Source organism: Mytilus galloprovincialis, chromosome 8 (genome assembly GCF_965363235.1).
Source record: "Mytilus galloprovincialis chromosome 8, xbMytGall1.hap1.1, whole genome shotgun sequence".
Lineage (NCBI taxonomy): Eukaryota > Metazoa > Mollusca > Bivalvia > Mytilida > Mytilidae > Mytilus > Mytilus galloprovincialis.
In genome coordinates this window covers 85,573,629-85,588,611 of record NC_134845.1, presented here as the reverse complement: position 1 = coordinate 85,588,611, position 14,983 = coordinate 85,573,629, and the positions used below count along the sequence as shown (strand labels likewise).

Below are 14,983 nucleotides of genomic sequence, written 5' to 3'. Positions count from 1 at the left end.
CCACCTACTACATCAAATTACTATATATTTGGTTGCTTAAATACGCAGTCTCTGTTACAATTTTTCTACCGTTGTCATATTTTAAATATTATACCAGCTTAGATCGGTCAGGACTGTTTATTGGGACTGTATTTCCACGCGGTTGTTAAACATGTCAACTATCACCACCTTTGGGAATTTAGAGTTGTGCCAGTTCACATCGTAAATAACTATTTTTATTTTGGCATATCTTTGTAGTCTTTGCGCCATGTTTGGAAATTTTAAAATTGTTCCAGCGTCTGCTTAAATTGTATAAATTTCAAGATTTTAATAGAGTCTTAATTTGAATTTACATCATTCATATGTCATCGTGCTGTTACCGAGGAAGGATATCTGTTATCCAAAATATCTAACATATTGTTCGTTTTATTGTGTTTTTGGTGATGTTGTACCCTTTAAGACTTGTTATATATATAAATATATATATATAGAGATAAGACCGTTGTTTTTCCCGTTTGAATAGTTTACACTAGTAATTTTGGGGCCCTTTATAGCTTGTTGTTCGATGTGAGCCAAGGCTCCGTGTTGAAGGCCGTATCTTGATCTATACATGTAATGGTTAACTTTTATAAGTTGCTATTTGGATGGAGAGTTGTCTCATTGGCACTCGTACCACATCTTCCTATATCTAATTACATGATTTATTCTGAAATTTATGTTGAATACAAAACCGCATACCGATTATCATACCTTATTTTTGTGATTTTTTTATGATAATCAATGAAAGTATCAAACCGTTTTTTTTTCTGTCGAAAAAAAAGTCTTTTGTAAATCTATATATAACTCACACCACCAAAATAGTAGGCATTGCCCAAATAATGCTATACTAGTCGTTATAGTTTAAAATTCGATACTATAGAAGTTTATTTATGAATAATTTAATTTTAGATGTAACGCGTCTTCTGATTGGCTGACGTTATTTTGTTATGAGCCCATAGACATAATTTAGTCATGTGACCGTGACGTCATCAACGTTTATTCATGGTTTTCTACGGTTTAAAATGGAATTTAGAATTAAATTATAAGAAATGACTGTAATATTTTTTCTGTCTATTCGAAATAACATAAAAAAATTGGTGCACACTGTTAAATAACCCGCTACGCGCGTTATTCGGTGTGCACCACATTTTTTCTGTTATTTCTTCATAGAAAGAAAAAATATTACAGTCATTCCTTAAAAAAAATACAAAAATAGTTACAAAAAAAAAAGATTTAAAATTAGAATTGGTTGAGATGATAACTGTAATCTTAATGAACAGGAAAGACAGAGTTTGTTTATTTATATCTCAAACACTTATTTGTTATATTTGTAAAATTTTAACATACCTTCAGATGAAACTTCAGAAAATAATAGGAGATATGACATTACTTAAAATTAAATATCACGGTATTTATCCTGGTTGTATGATGTACCATTATCATTTAAATATTAAGTACATAATTTTGATCATTAAATAAGCTACGATGAAGTATGGTAATTTGGTGTCTGGTGGAGAGTTGGCCATCATACCACATCTTCTTATTTTTTACCTATTTATCTAAATATTTTAGATAATCGAAATCATTCTTTTCTCAAGGGTAAAATTACGAGATTCTCGATTGGGTCTACCGAGTTCAGAATTACGAGGGTCTCGATTGAGTCTACCGAACACAGAATTACGAGGGTCTCAATTGGGTCTACCGACTACAGAATTACGAGGGTCTCGGTTGGGTCTACCGAACACAGAATTACGAGGGTCTCGATTGAGTCTACCGAACACAGCATTATGGGAGTAAAATATAAGGTTTAGAGAAAAATTGACAAAAAAGAATAGCAATTAATGTGGTTCGATATTTAAAAGACCAAAGAAAAAACAGCAACATTAAATAATAAGACCCGATTGGGTATCGTCATAGGAAATTATTACTGTGGATCCGTTGTTGTAAGAATACAACCAGTAACAATTTTAAGGAAAACAATTCGGTATTATTAAAAAATCTCAAACACACAGTTGTGCATCTTGCCCTTAGCAAAAGTTTGGGTTTAATAACATGAATATTGTTAATAAAGGAAATCAGGCGAAGTTTCGGGTGTATATATTTTATACTTCAAAGTCCTCTCTGATCAAATACCTGATAAACCTTCATTATTCTGTTTTCGTGTCCTTTAAGACTTAAGCTCCTCAAGTATTCATAAAATCTTGTCTTCAATTTTATGGTGTCTTGATTGATGGTCTCTGATAAAAGTATATCCAGAAAAGTGCTTCATTTATCAAGTGATATTTTCGTTTTCTTAAAACATTTTATAATCCACAATTGGTGAATATAAGAAGTGTATGCAAGAAATGACGTCATTATCAAACACTGACCACCTAGCTATCAGTGACTAGCAGTATCAAAAACAGTAAAGTAACCAAAATACTGAACTCAGAGTAAAATTAGAAAAGGAAAGTTTATAATCAAATGTCAAAATTAAAAGCTCAAACACATCAAACGAAGGGATAATAACTGTCATATCATTAATTAGGCATTTATGTAGAAAATGGTTGTTTAAACCTAGCTTGATTGCTAACTAAACGTCTCACGTGCATGACCGTCTCATTACTTTCGGAAACGAAAATAAAACTTTATAAAACTTAAAAGTAATTGAGGTTACCAACACCCTCAAGCTAAATTTAACTTATCTGGATTTGGCTTTTCTTTGTTGGTCCCTTTCGGTCATAAAACATCTCAGGTATGCAAATGCAAGTATTTATGACACTTTATGCTGTTATATCAATACAATTTAAAAAAAAACATCTGACAGGATATCCCTGAAAGGTTAGTTTTGCTGAACAAAACAGGGAAATTGTTCAGTAAATAGTTATCGATTGATAGTTTGACATGTTTTTGTCCACTACAGATCATAACAGTATTTAATATCTTTATTTTCCAGGAAATGTTATTCACCTGTTTCAGTTTGAATTTTTTAGTTGACCAAGGATTGACCCTAATGATGGTCGATCGAAACATTGAGGCAATTCGACTAAATTATATTCATTTTCATTTTTGATCGTTGATGTGACTATTTGTAGTGTTTATGTTCCAAACCGTATGAGAAATTTGGACTGTATGCGTACTTTTTCAAAATACTCATACGGTCGGACCGTAAGCGTAAGGTCTGACTAATAATAAGAAGTTGGTGAAGTTAATTAAATACAAATGCATATAACAGATCAAAATAACGTAACTTTCAAATTGATATAAAAAAAGTCCAATTGAAATTGAAATTGAAATAAAAACTTTATATTTTAACTATGTTAACAAACTCACGCTTATTAAATCTGTGTATCTCTTGTATAAAGCATGTCGATCATTAATAGTTAACATTAATTGAATAAAATCACTGAAATTGAAAATATCGGAAGTAAACATAATGTGAGAGAACAACTGTTTTCGAATATTTAGCAACTTTACAAAGAAATTCAAATGCAAAGGAAGATGCATATAAACTGCAAACATTTAAATGTAAAAAATATTACGTTAGTTGTGGAAGCAACCGTCAACTTGGGCGAGAGTCCCAAAATATATAGGATTCAGATATACAATTAAAAAACTATTTAATTTCAATTGTTCGTTTGTCAATCTAATTGTAATAATAACAATTTGTAAAACTTAAAAAAAAGATTGTGATAAATATGTATGGTTAGCCCGTACTGGACCATACGCGTATACTCAAACGGTCCGACTGTACGCGTATGGTCGGACCGCACGAGTATATGTATACGGTCCGGACCTTACGCGTACGGTCCAAATACTCATTTAGTCTGGAACATTTATATGATATTCAACTTTAATTAAGTGATTTAAGGGCATTTGTTGTAAAGATAATTAGGGTTTAATATCTACATTAATCATTGAAGAAGATCATGACAAAGTCCACAACACGTGGTCATAGAAAATTTATGAAAGCCACAGCAAATAATCTACATGTATTTGCTATAGAAATTATATTTTTACACCCTTGCTTTCATTTTGTTATCTTTAAGTTGTTTATGATGCATAAACATATAAAGCTAATACAGGTTATAAGAAGGCTATTTTTAACAATTAACTAGACTTTTGTTTTGAAATAATTGAAAATAGAAAAACTTTCGAATCATTTTTAGAGAATTATTAATAATATTTTGTTCATGGGCAATTATAAGAATTTGGTATCATCCTTAGTATATATTTTATGCTTGGTCTGATACCAAACTGTATCAATTTATTTGAAAATATGAAGTCAAGTTATAAACAGTATTATATTGTTAAATGCACTGTTTCTGAGAAATGCTCACATTATTAAGTGGTGTTACTGTAACGTTTATGGGTCATCGTAAATTTCCCTATTTCTATTTTTAGATACTATATATAACTATAGTTGTCCGGTCACTTTTTCGCGGGGATCGTTTTTCTCGTGCTTGGAACTCAATGTCCAGACTTGGATATTTAAACCTCGTCAGGGCAGTGTTTCCCCAAGCATTTCGGGCAACATTTTATGAAATACAGCGCCAGATTGATAGACCCTGCTACTTACTACTTGTAAGAGTACCACATGGGCTATCCTCTATGAAGACCGTGCACACCCCGTCTGCAGATGAGACGCCTAGGGCAGGCAGGTTCTTCCTCACACCACAGGTTGCAATTTGACTTGCTCTACAGGAACTCCTAAATTCTTAATTATGCTGAGTGTTTCTCAAGGGGCAAATGTTTTGTTATTGAATTTATTCTATTATATTAAATATCAATCATTTGAAAGTGACTTCTGTTTTGTGCCAGTATGATGTATTTGGACTATGCTTTGGTTTACACATAGATACCCCTTTTATCACATATACTAACATTTCATTATTAGAGAGTAGGTATGGATCCATAATGCTCAATTTCATTGGGGACTTTGTGAATTGTGATATTATATTTGAGTGTAACTATCAAGAGAGTTACATCAGAACTAAGAAAACATTGCATCTATAAGGATTTGTTTCATTCCCATACCAACAGGAAATTATATGCATCTTTACATACTTACAACTCCCGTTAGCGCCATGTGTCGCCTAGGGCAGGAATATCTTTACATACTTACAACTCACGCTAGCGCCATGTGTCGCCTAGGGCGGGAATATCTTTACATACTTACAACTCCCGTTAGCGCCATATGTCGCCTAGGGCGGGAATATCTTTACATACTTACAACTCCCGTTAGCGCCATGTGTCGCCTAGGGCGGGAATATCTTTACATACTTACAACTCCCGTTAGCGCAATGTGTCGCCTAGGGCGGGGAAATGTTTACATACTTACAACTCCCGTTAGCGCCATGTGTCGCGCAAATATATTTTTATACCAGGAGACAATTACATCGCCCCTAGTTTTTTGGTGGGGTTCGTCTTGTTTATTCTTTAGTTTTCTATGTTGTGTCTTGTGTGCTGTTGTTTGTTTGACTTTTTTCATTTTTAGCCATGGCGTTGTCAGTTTGTTTTAGATTTATGATTTTGACTGTCCCTTTGGTATCTTTAGTTCCTCTTTTACAGATTATAACAAACCACCAATAAAAACCTTCAAAAAGTATGTATACATAATGGGACAACAATTAACAGTAACACAGCACTAAATTTACACAACTTCAAAGACAAAATTGTGTGTATAAACTTTGTTAACATCTTAAGTCATGTCATGGTTTGCATATACACATGAAATCAATAACAAATTCACCCCACAAATAGATATAGATCTAGTGCTAAATTATCCAAATTTCCTTGAATAAGTTATAATAATATAATATCCCCGAAAATATAAAAATATATATATATATGGTGACTTATCAATTTGCACTATCTTTTGGTGTAAATAAAGGCATGTTAATCCTACTCTTTTTGAAAATAATATCAATTATCCCCGAAATGTATGCTGCATTGCTTTATGTTTTTAGTAAAATTGCTGGTAAAGTTGTTGGATGTTTACTTTTTGTGAACATGCTGTTGATTTTAAGGAAATTGTAACTATAGAACGAAAAAGTCAAAGGAAATGATGATGGTCTCCTAATATTAAACGGACATCTAAGAATGCGCTCTTTGTGTTCCTATGCTACATAAACACAATTGTGATCGCTGTATCCCCATTTGTGACATTTTTACTTGTTATATAGGTTTAAGATGGTTAGTATCGTTTTCAATATGATGGAAATTTATGCGACTGTCATTCAAGAGAGGGACGAAAGATACCAAAGGGACAGTCAAACTCAGAAATTCAAAACAAACTGACAACGCCATGGCTAAAAATGAAAAAGACAAACAAACAACAGCACACACGACACAACATAGAAATCTAAAGAATAAACAACACGAACCCCACCAAAAAACTAGGGGTGATCTCAGGTGCTCCAGAAGGGTAAGCAGATCCTGCTCCACATGCGGCACCCGTCGTGTTGCTTATGTGATAACAAATCCGGTAAATAGTCTAATTCGGTAGGTTACATTCATGAAAGGGAAGGGGATTATAGATACGGTGTAAGGAACATGTCCGATATCATTTGTGAAACGGTTTTCCATAACGGTCAACCAATGATGGCGTCCGTAAAATTTACGAAGGGATGATTTCAACTTCACCATTTGGAACTCTTGGTTTAATAGCTTCCTTGTAAGTTTTGTTTTCAACCGACCCTCATTGTCAATTTCTAGATGTAAGTCAAGATATGAGGCCGACTTAACTGTATCTGTAGTATCCTTTATCTCTAGCTCGATTGGATAGATGCGTTCCACATAGTCACCAAATTTTGAATTATTTAGTAAAGAACATCATCTATATAGCGAAAAGTAGAGTTAAAAGATATTGCTAACTTCTTATCTTTCTTCCTAAGAAGTTCCTGCATGAAGTCAGCCTCATAATAATAAAGAAACAAGTCGGCAAGTACAGGGGCACAGTTTGTTTCCATTGGAATGCCGACAGTCTGTTGAAAAACACGTCCTCCGAACTTAACAAATATGTTGTCAATCAAGAAATCAAGCATCTTGATAATATCAGTTTAAGAGAATTTGGCCATTCTTTTTTACGAAGCAAAGCAATACCAAATCTTTCAATTTGTCTTTTAGTTTGGAATGTGGAATACTAGTGTACAGAGTAGAAAAGTCAAATGTTTTAATACTGTTACAAGATGAAAGAGAGTTAGATTGTATGTACTCTAAAAGATCTTTGGAATTTTTAAGTATCCACATCTGATTCAAGCCCCTCTAAAATAGGCAGTTTCACAATAACTTTGAATCCCGTCTTTGATTGCTGATAAAATAGATGTTAATAATTTAGAAAGAGGTTTCGTGGAGCACTTGGAAGACCCAGCAATATACCGTTGTTTGTAAGGACACTTATGTAGTTTAGGTATCCAATACAGTGATGGCAGATCCAGTTCTTCATCTTTGGTTGAAATTCAAAAGGAACTCAGAACAGACCTATAATTATCCAGGATTTCCTCTTTGGTAAGAGTCGTGAGGGTATATGTTGAGTTTCCAAGTGAATTGTCAATACCTTATTCGTTTTTTTAAGCAGTTAATATAATGAGTTTTACATACAAAAACGATGTTGTTTGGGGCTTTATCTGCGGGGACAACAACATATTTGTCATGGAGGTAGGATAGGTGTTTTGCGACATTTGGGTCTTTAAAGATTGACGTAGCATGGCCATTGATAGACCCATTCAGTTTCTTAATTCTGATTTGTATCAACGACCTCACTACCTTAATCCATTCGGACAGAGTGTCTACGTCTTCTTTCTCGCGCTTAACCCATTGCCTGGCATAATCCTCAACTGAATCCATCAAAATTTTAAAGTTGTATTTCCAATTGATGGATTTAGGCTCACGATATTTCGGACCTTTCGATAACACATTTCGTAGAGAAGTGTTATTAACAATGTTGAGGTCACCGGTAATAACGTTGGAAGTTTAGCTTGCTTTACAATTATGCTCAATCTACCATTTTCTTCATAAAAAAATCCTGTACCAATTCAGGACTATGACAATTCGTTTAATTTGTTTGAGCTTTTGATTTTGACATCAAACCACAATGTGGAAAACATAGAACCACAACAACGATTAAATTGCAATCAAAATTCACATGTGTATATCTTTATTTGACGAAAATATCCTTCCTTAGGCTTTTACTTTACAGCCGTCCTCGTGTCGTTCTTACTATTTGAACCAAGCAGCTGAAATAAATGATATAATAGAGATTAACAAAATTGTAATTTGTTTCATGTCACCTCAAAAACGTTTAATTTTATCCCCGGATCAGATCTTATAATGTTAAGTCAGTGTCAGGAATATGACAGTTGTTGTCAATTCGTTTGATGTGTTTCAGCTTTTGATTTTGACATTTGAAAAGGGACTTTCCTTTTTTGTATTTTCCTCGGAGCTCAGTTCTTTTGTGATTTTACTGTTGAATCCTGGCGAGGGAAGAACAAAAAAGAAAATTTGCAGATTTAACATTGTTGTGGTGATATTTACATTTACTTTTTATTTACCTTTGCAAAATTCATCATCCTCATCACTGCCATCCGCACAATAAACTTCCTGTCCATCACACAAAGATGCGTAAGGAAAACAATGGATACCATCTCTACATTTAGTGAAGCCAGATGCACAACTTCTCTCTACAATGAAAGAACTATTCTGATTAAAGAAAATGATAAGCTTTCTTTAAAAAAAAACATAGTATGGAAATGATGTGTAGGAAAATTGATTATTTTAACGATATTTAATAACGATAAATACAATCATAGTGGTGTAACCTGTGTATGAGGGTTTTAATGATATTTAATAACGATAAATACAATCATAGTGGTGTAACCTGTGAAAGAGGGGTTTAACTAAATGATATAACGATAAGTACATTCATAGTGGTGTAACCTGTGTAAGAGGGTTTTAACTAAATGAAATAACAATAAGTACAATCATAGTGCTGTAACCTGTGAAAGAGGGGTTTAACTAAATGAAATAATGATAAGTACAATCATAGTGCTGTAGCCTGTGTAATAGGGTTTTAACTAAATGAAATAACAACATGATCGATGTGTATCGACAAAGAATCGTAATCTTGAGTTAGATCCTTTACTAATTGAATGAGTGCAAATGATCGGCATAAAAGAATACAATCGTTGTCGTTAGTTCGAACAATAAAATGCAACTATTCATTATTACTTTCTAAATTGTTAGTTAGTTAGCATGACATACGTATATTGGGTTAATAAATAAGTTTTTATAAAATATGAAAAAGTAAGATCACAAAAATATTGAACTCAAAGGAAAATCCAATCGGAAAGTCCATAATCACATAATCACATGGCAAAATCAAATGACAAAACACATCATAAAACGAATGGACAGAACTGTCATATTCCTGACTTGGTAATATTGTAAAACAGCAATTATTCTCCTTCTTGCAAAGCTTGAATTCCGTGCTGGTATTTGGCATAACGTTTTGTCTTGTATACCGTGCTGGTATTTGGCATAACGTTTTGTCTTGAATTCCCTGCTGGTATTTGCCATAACGTTTTGTCTTTTTTTTGTTATATCCAATCTTTTACGTTTGTATTATGTTTTACCCTTCTAAATACCTGGTATCGAGCATTGCTAAAGATTATCTTCCCTTCTTTTCTTACAGAATGCAATGTATTTTTGTCATAAGAAACATACAAAGGCCATTAACAGTAAAGTATAGACGACTTTTATTATTTGTTTTTCGTTTATTTTCATGTTGAACATAGGTTTCTGTGGTCTCTTTAATATTTCCGAAAGATGTTTGTTTTTGCTATTTCAAACATCTGTTTTGTCTCTCCAATCTTTTATGTTTTGTTTTCGGCAATTGTTGTGCTTTAAAATCAAACTTGTAAGACTAATGTACAAAACTCATACCTTTGCAGAAATCTTCATTTTTATCGCTACCATCTGGACAAAAGTGCCTCCGTCCATCACAAAGGGACACATCGGGGAAACAATGAATACCATCCCTACATTTAGAGTGCCCCGAAGCACATGCATGTACTGTAATGAAACGTTTGTATTTGTAGCAACAGTTTCCTGAATTACTGAGGCCAAGTGCGACGTTGCTAATTTAAAGTTTTCGTTGGAATGGTTTTACACTTGTAATTTTGGGGCCCTTCATAGCTAGTTGTTTGGTGTGAACCAATGCTCCGTGTGGAAGGCCGTACATTGACCTATAATGGTTTACTTTAATAAATTGTTATTTGGATGGAGAGTTGTCTCATTGGCACTCACACCACATCTTCCTATATCCATTATCATTTTTAAAATTTTTATTTACTTGATTTCAATCATGACAATATTTGTCCTGAACTACTGAGTCTAAGTGCAACGTTGCTGATTTAAGTTTTTCTTAAAGTTGCATCATTATTTTTAATATTTTGATTAACCTCATCAAAATTTTATTAAAATGTAAACAACTGATATGACGTGCTTCTTTCGCTTTTGTAAACAACATCGTGACAAAATTCTCGATCTATCTATACTTAGCGCAGACTCAGAGAGACATAATAATGGATGTTACAATATACCTCCCACGTAAATCCACATGTGTCCGAGACTATTTACCAACGCTTTACCGATAAATTGAAATTAGACTACAAAAACTTTAATTCTTATTTGAATGCATAAAAGAAAAAAATTAGAAATCTACCAATCAAAATAGAATAAAATTCAGCTAAAGTTAAAGATTGCTTTTGTTGCATTTAAGTCATTTCAAAATATGACGTCATACATATGAAAATGCTGAAGCTGGAGATTTTTCTGTTACCATTGAAATTCGTATACTATTACATTAAAATGATTCTTTGAAGTAGGTGTTGTTTTATTATTTATTCTAATGCATTATTCGCATGTTTACAAATTTCAGCAAGTCAACATGGCTGCTCCTTAGATACAAAATGCCATCTTAGGATTTGATCATAAATTACGAGAAAAACATTAAGATTAAAAATAACAAATGTTCGGTTTAAGAATTAAAAGAATAAAGCTGATTTTTTTCTAGCGGTTATTTACGAAGTAATTCCTGCAAGCTACAGCTAGATTTATTAGAAAGTTTAAGCTTTGTCTAACAGGGAGTAAAAAAGAACAGCAGCACATAGGTATTCCCACCTTCGCTTCAGTTTTTAAATGACCGTATTTTTCCTACAAAAATTGAAATAATTCATGGAAGGCATACAATTGTTGAAAATTAACACATGACCTGGGCCGTGATATTCGAATTTTATCCTGAGAGTTAGCATAGTTAGCGAGGGATACAATTAACGAATATGATGGCCCTGGCAATGTGTAAATTTACAACAAGTGTATGGCTTCCATGAATCATTTCATAATCAGACATGTATATGCTTTTATAGTAATTTAAAATACAACGCGTTATTTCTTTATGAAATTTATTCATTGGTACTTTGAACAATGCCTAATATAAACAAAGATTTTAATACTCTTCATATGTCTGCAGTTTACTCTTTTTTACTTTCGGAAAGCGAATTTTAATTTATGAAGTAATATAGAAATTTATTTACATTTACAAAACTCAGGATCCTCATCACTGTTATCAGCACAATCAATTTTAGAATACCACTTGGTTCCGTCACACAGATGCTTGCGATTAATACACTGGATACCGTCTCGACATTTCACATAGTCGTTGGCACACTCGTGTACTAAAAAAGATAAATACAGCAAACAAAATTTAGGAAGACCCTAACTGCAACTAAACTTAACTTGCACCTCACTTTATTTTTTATATATAAACCATATATATATTTGGTACTCCTCAGCAAATCCGTATGGTAAAGTTCTGAACCATAACTAGCTCATGTCGAAGGTGTCGATCGAGGCTTTTCGCCAATTGAAAATTTCCTTGAGATCCAGATTCGTTTGAACACCACAGTTCTAGTTTTATGTCAATTATGTGTACTTGCTTATTAGGCAAAGAAACTTTCAAGTCTAGTTTAATTAATTGATAATGTCGCATGCCGTACAAAATAGACCACGCGGGATTAATCAAAAGCATTTGTTCACAATATAGGAAAAAAAAACTAATTCACATAACAAGTATTCCGAAATGTTTTCATGTATATCTAAATAATTATCAAATTATAAATCAAATAATTGATTCCAAGTGTATCGAAAGCTTGTTTGTAGTTTTGTTGTCGTCCATTGCATCTTTCTTATTCAGTAGTAGTCAATGGTAGTTGTATTTACATTACCATACTTTGTTCTTTCATTGTGTATGTACCTCCCAATCTTGAAGAATACAAAAACGAGGAAAATAACAGATTTGTACAATTCTTGTGTTAAAAAAATAATAATCTGGCAGCTAGCATCACTTAAAAAGTAAAAAAGTTGTCATATTTTCATTGCCACGACAAGACGAATAGCGCTTTAAAAGGATGTGCTTTTATTTTTTGATTCGAGCGTCACTGATGAATCTTTTGTAGACGAAACGCGCGTCTGGCATATATATATAATTTTAATCCTGGTATCTATGATGAGTTTAATTTTTATCTTTAACCTAGATTTCGAGAATGTCGGAACGTCTGAGTCGTATACAAATTAACTTTTATTCAGACATTTCATCAAAATGGCTGCTGAAAAAAAGACGTGTCTCGGTATGTTTACATCCAACATTCATGTATTTAGTTATGATGCAATCTTATCGTTTGTCGTTTTAATCCTATTTTTTATTTACTATTCGTATGTAAAATTAAAGATATTTGATCACCTAGTTCATTTGTATGATTTCAGTATAAAGCTACTATATGCACAGGATTTATTTGTTTTAAACAGTTTGCATGATTTGATTTAGAAGAAACAATCGATTTCTCGTAATTGTTATAACATACACCAAACAACACTCACAAACTTAATTCCGATTTATATTTTTTTTGTAAAAGAAAGGTACATGTGACGTCACTTTTTGGGGCGTTGATACATCCGTGTGACGCATAGCTCGTAATTTTATTCTACTGTCTTTTTTTTCAACTGTCGAAAATAATTTTTTGTGTTTGTTTTTATTCTGTAGTCAACTTGTCGAAATGTACTAATGAATTAATTGTTCATGTATTTCTCTTTCCTGAGTATTCTAACAGTTAGTTGTACTGAATTGCTGTCATATAATGCCATTTCAGCGGTAAATGTTACATTGCAGTATATAGGGTTCAACGAACCATTTTTTTCTAAACATCCTGTACTAAGTCAGAACATGACAGTTCTTATCAAATATTTCGTTGCTATGCATGTTGTAATGGCGTTTAATTTTGTTGCAAATCAGTGTAACTGTTTTCCGTTGTTTTCTCTTATAGTTGATGTGTTTCCAACGTTTTCAGTTTGTAACCCGGATTAATTTTTTCTTAATCGATTTATGACATTTGAACAGCGGTATTCTAATGTTTCCGTTATTTGTTACTTTAATCAGATAATTAAGAAAATAAAAAAAGACAGAAAACACATACCCCTACAGAATGCCGGATCTTCATCACTCCAATCGTTACAGTTAAACATGGTACCCCTTCTACTTCCACCATCGCATAATCCCCACAAAGGAAAGCATTCATTACCATCGCGACATTTGATTTAGCCTTCACCGCATGACTGGTCTGTTATCAAAGTAATAAAAGAGACAGATTAAGGAAAGCATTCATTACCATCACGACATTTGATATAGCCTTCACCGCATGGCTGGTCTGTTATCAAAGTAATAAAAGAGATAGATTAAGTGAAGCACTTATCACCATCACGACATTTGATATAGCCTTCACTGCATGACTGGTCTGTTATCAAAGTAATAGAAGAAAAAGATTCAGGAAAGCATTCATTACCATCACGACATTTAATATACCCTTTACAGCATGACTGGTCTGTTATCAAAGTAATAAAAAAGACAGATTAAGTGAAGCACTTATCACCATCACGACATTTGATATAGCCTTCACTGCATGACTGGTCTGTTATCAAAGTAATAGAAGAGACAGATTCAGGAAAGCATTCATTACCATCACGACATTTAATATAGCCTTCACAGCATGACTGGTCTGTTATCAAAGTAATAAAAAAGACAGATTAAATGAAGCACTTATCACCATCACGACATTTGATATAGCCTTCACTGCATGACTGGTCTGTTATCAAAGTAATAGAAGAGACAGATTGAGGAAAGCATCCATTACCATCACAACATTTAATACAGCCTTCACCGCATGGCTGGTCTGTTATCAAAGTAATAAAAGAGATAGATTAAGTGAAGCACGTATCACCATCACGACATTTGATATAGCCTTCACTGCATGACTGGTCTGTTATCAAAGTAATAGAAGAGACAGATTAAGGAAAGCATTCATTACCATCACGACATTTAATATAGCCTTCACCGCATGACTGGTCTGTTATCAAAGTAATATAAGAGAAATATTAAGGAAAGCATTCATTACCATCACGACTTTTAATATAGCTTTCACTGCATGGCTGGTGTGTTATCAAAGTAATATATTGAATAAATTAATAAATTGGTTTACATTGTCATTTCTCATTGTTGAAGGCCGTACGATGACCTATAGATATTAACGTGTGTGTCATTTGATCTCTTGTGAAGATTTGTTTCATTGGATATCATTTCTCATCTGTTTTTATATTCATGCACTTTGCAGTAAAGGAAAGTGGAATTCTTAATGGCATTTATATTTAAAAAAAGAGGGACGAAAGATACCATTAGGACAGTCAAACTCAACGATTGAAAATAAACTGACAGCGCCATTGCTAAAACTAAAAAGACAAACAGACAAATAATAGTCCAGAAGACACAGCATAAAAAACTAAAGACTAAGTAACACGAACCCCACCAAAATCTAGGGGATCTCAGGTGCTTCAAACGGGTAAGGTGATTCTGCTCAACATGGGACACCCGTAAATTTGC

At 33.1% G+C, this 14,983-nt stretch overlaps 1 long non-coding RNA gene across 1 annotated transcript; it reads right to left on the bottom strand.

Moving 5' to 3' along the window:
• Positions 1–9,945: 9,945 nt before the first annotated feature.
• Positions 9,946–13,623, bottom strand: LOC143043619 (uncharacterized). The gene is made up of 3 exons (XR_012968506.1): positions 13,527–13,623; positions 11,592–11,732; positions 9,946–10,068 (listed from the first exon to the last, which is right to left on the bottom strand). It is a non-coding gene; the product is annotated as an uncharacterized LOC143043619 (long non-coding RNA).
• Between the last annotated feature and the right edge of the window lie 1,360 nt (positions 13,624–14,983).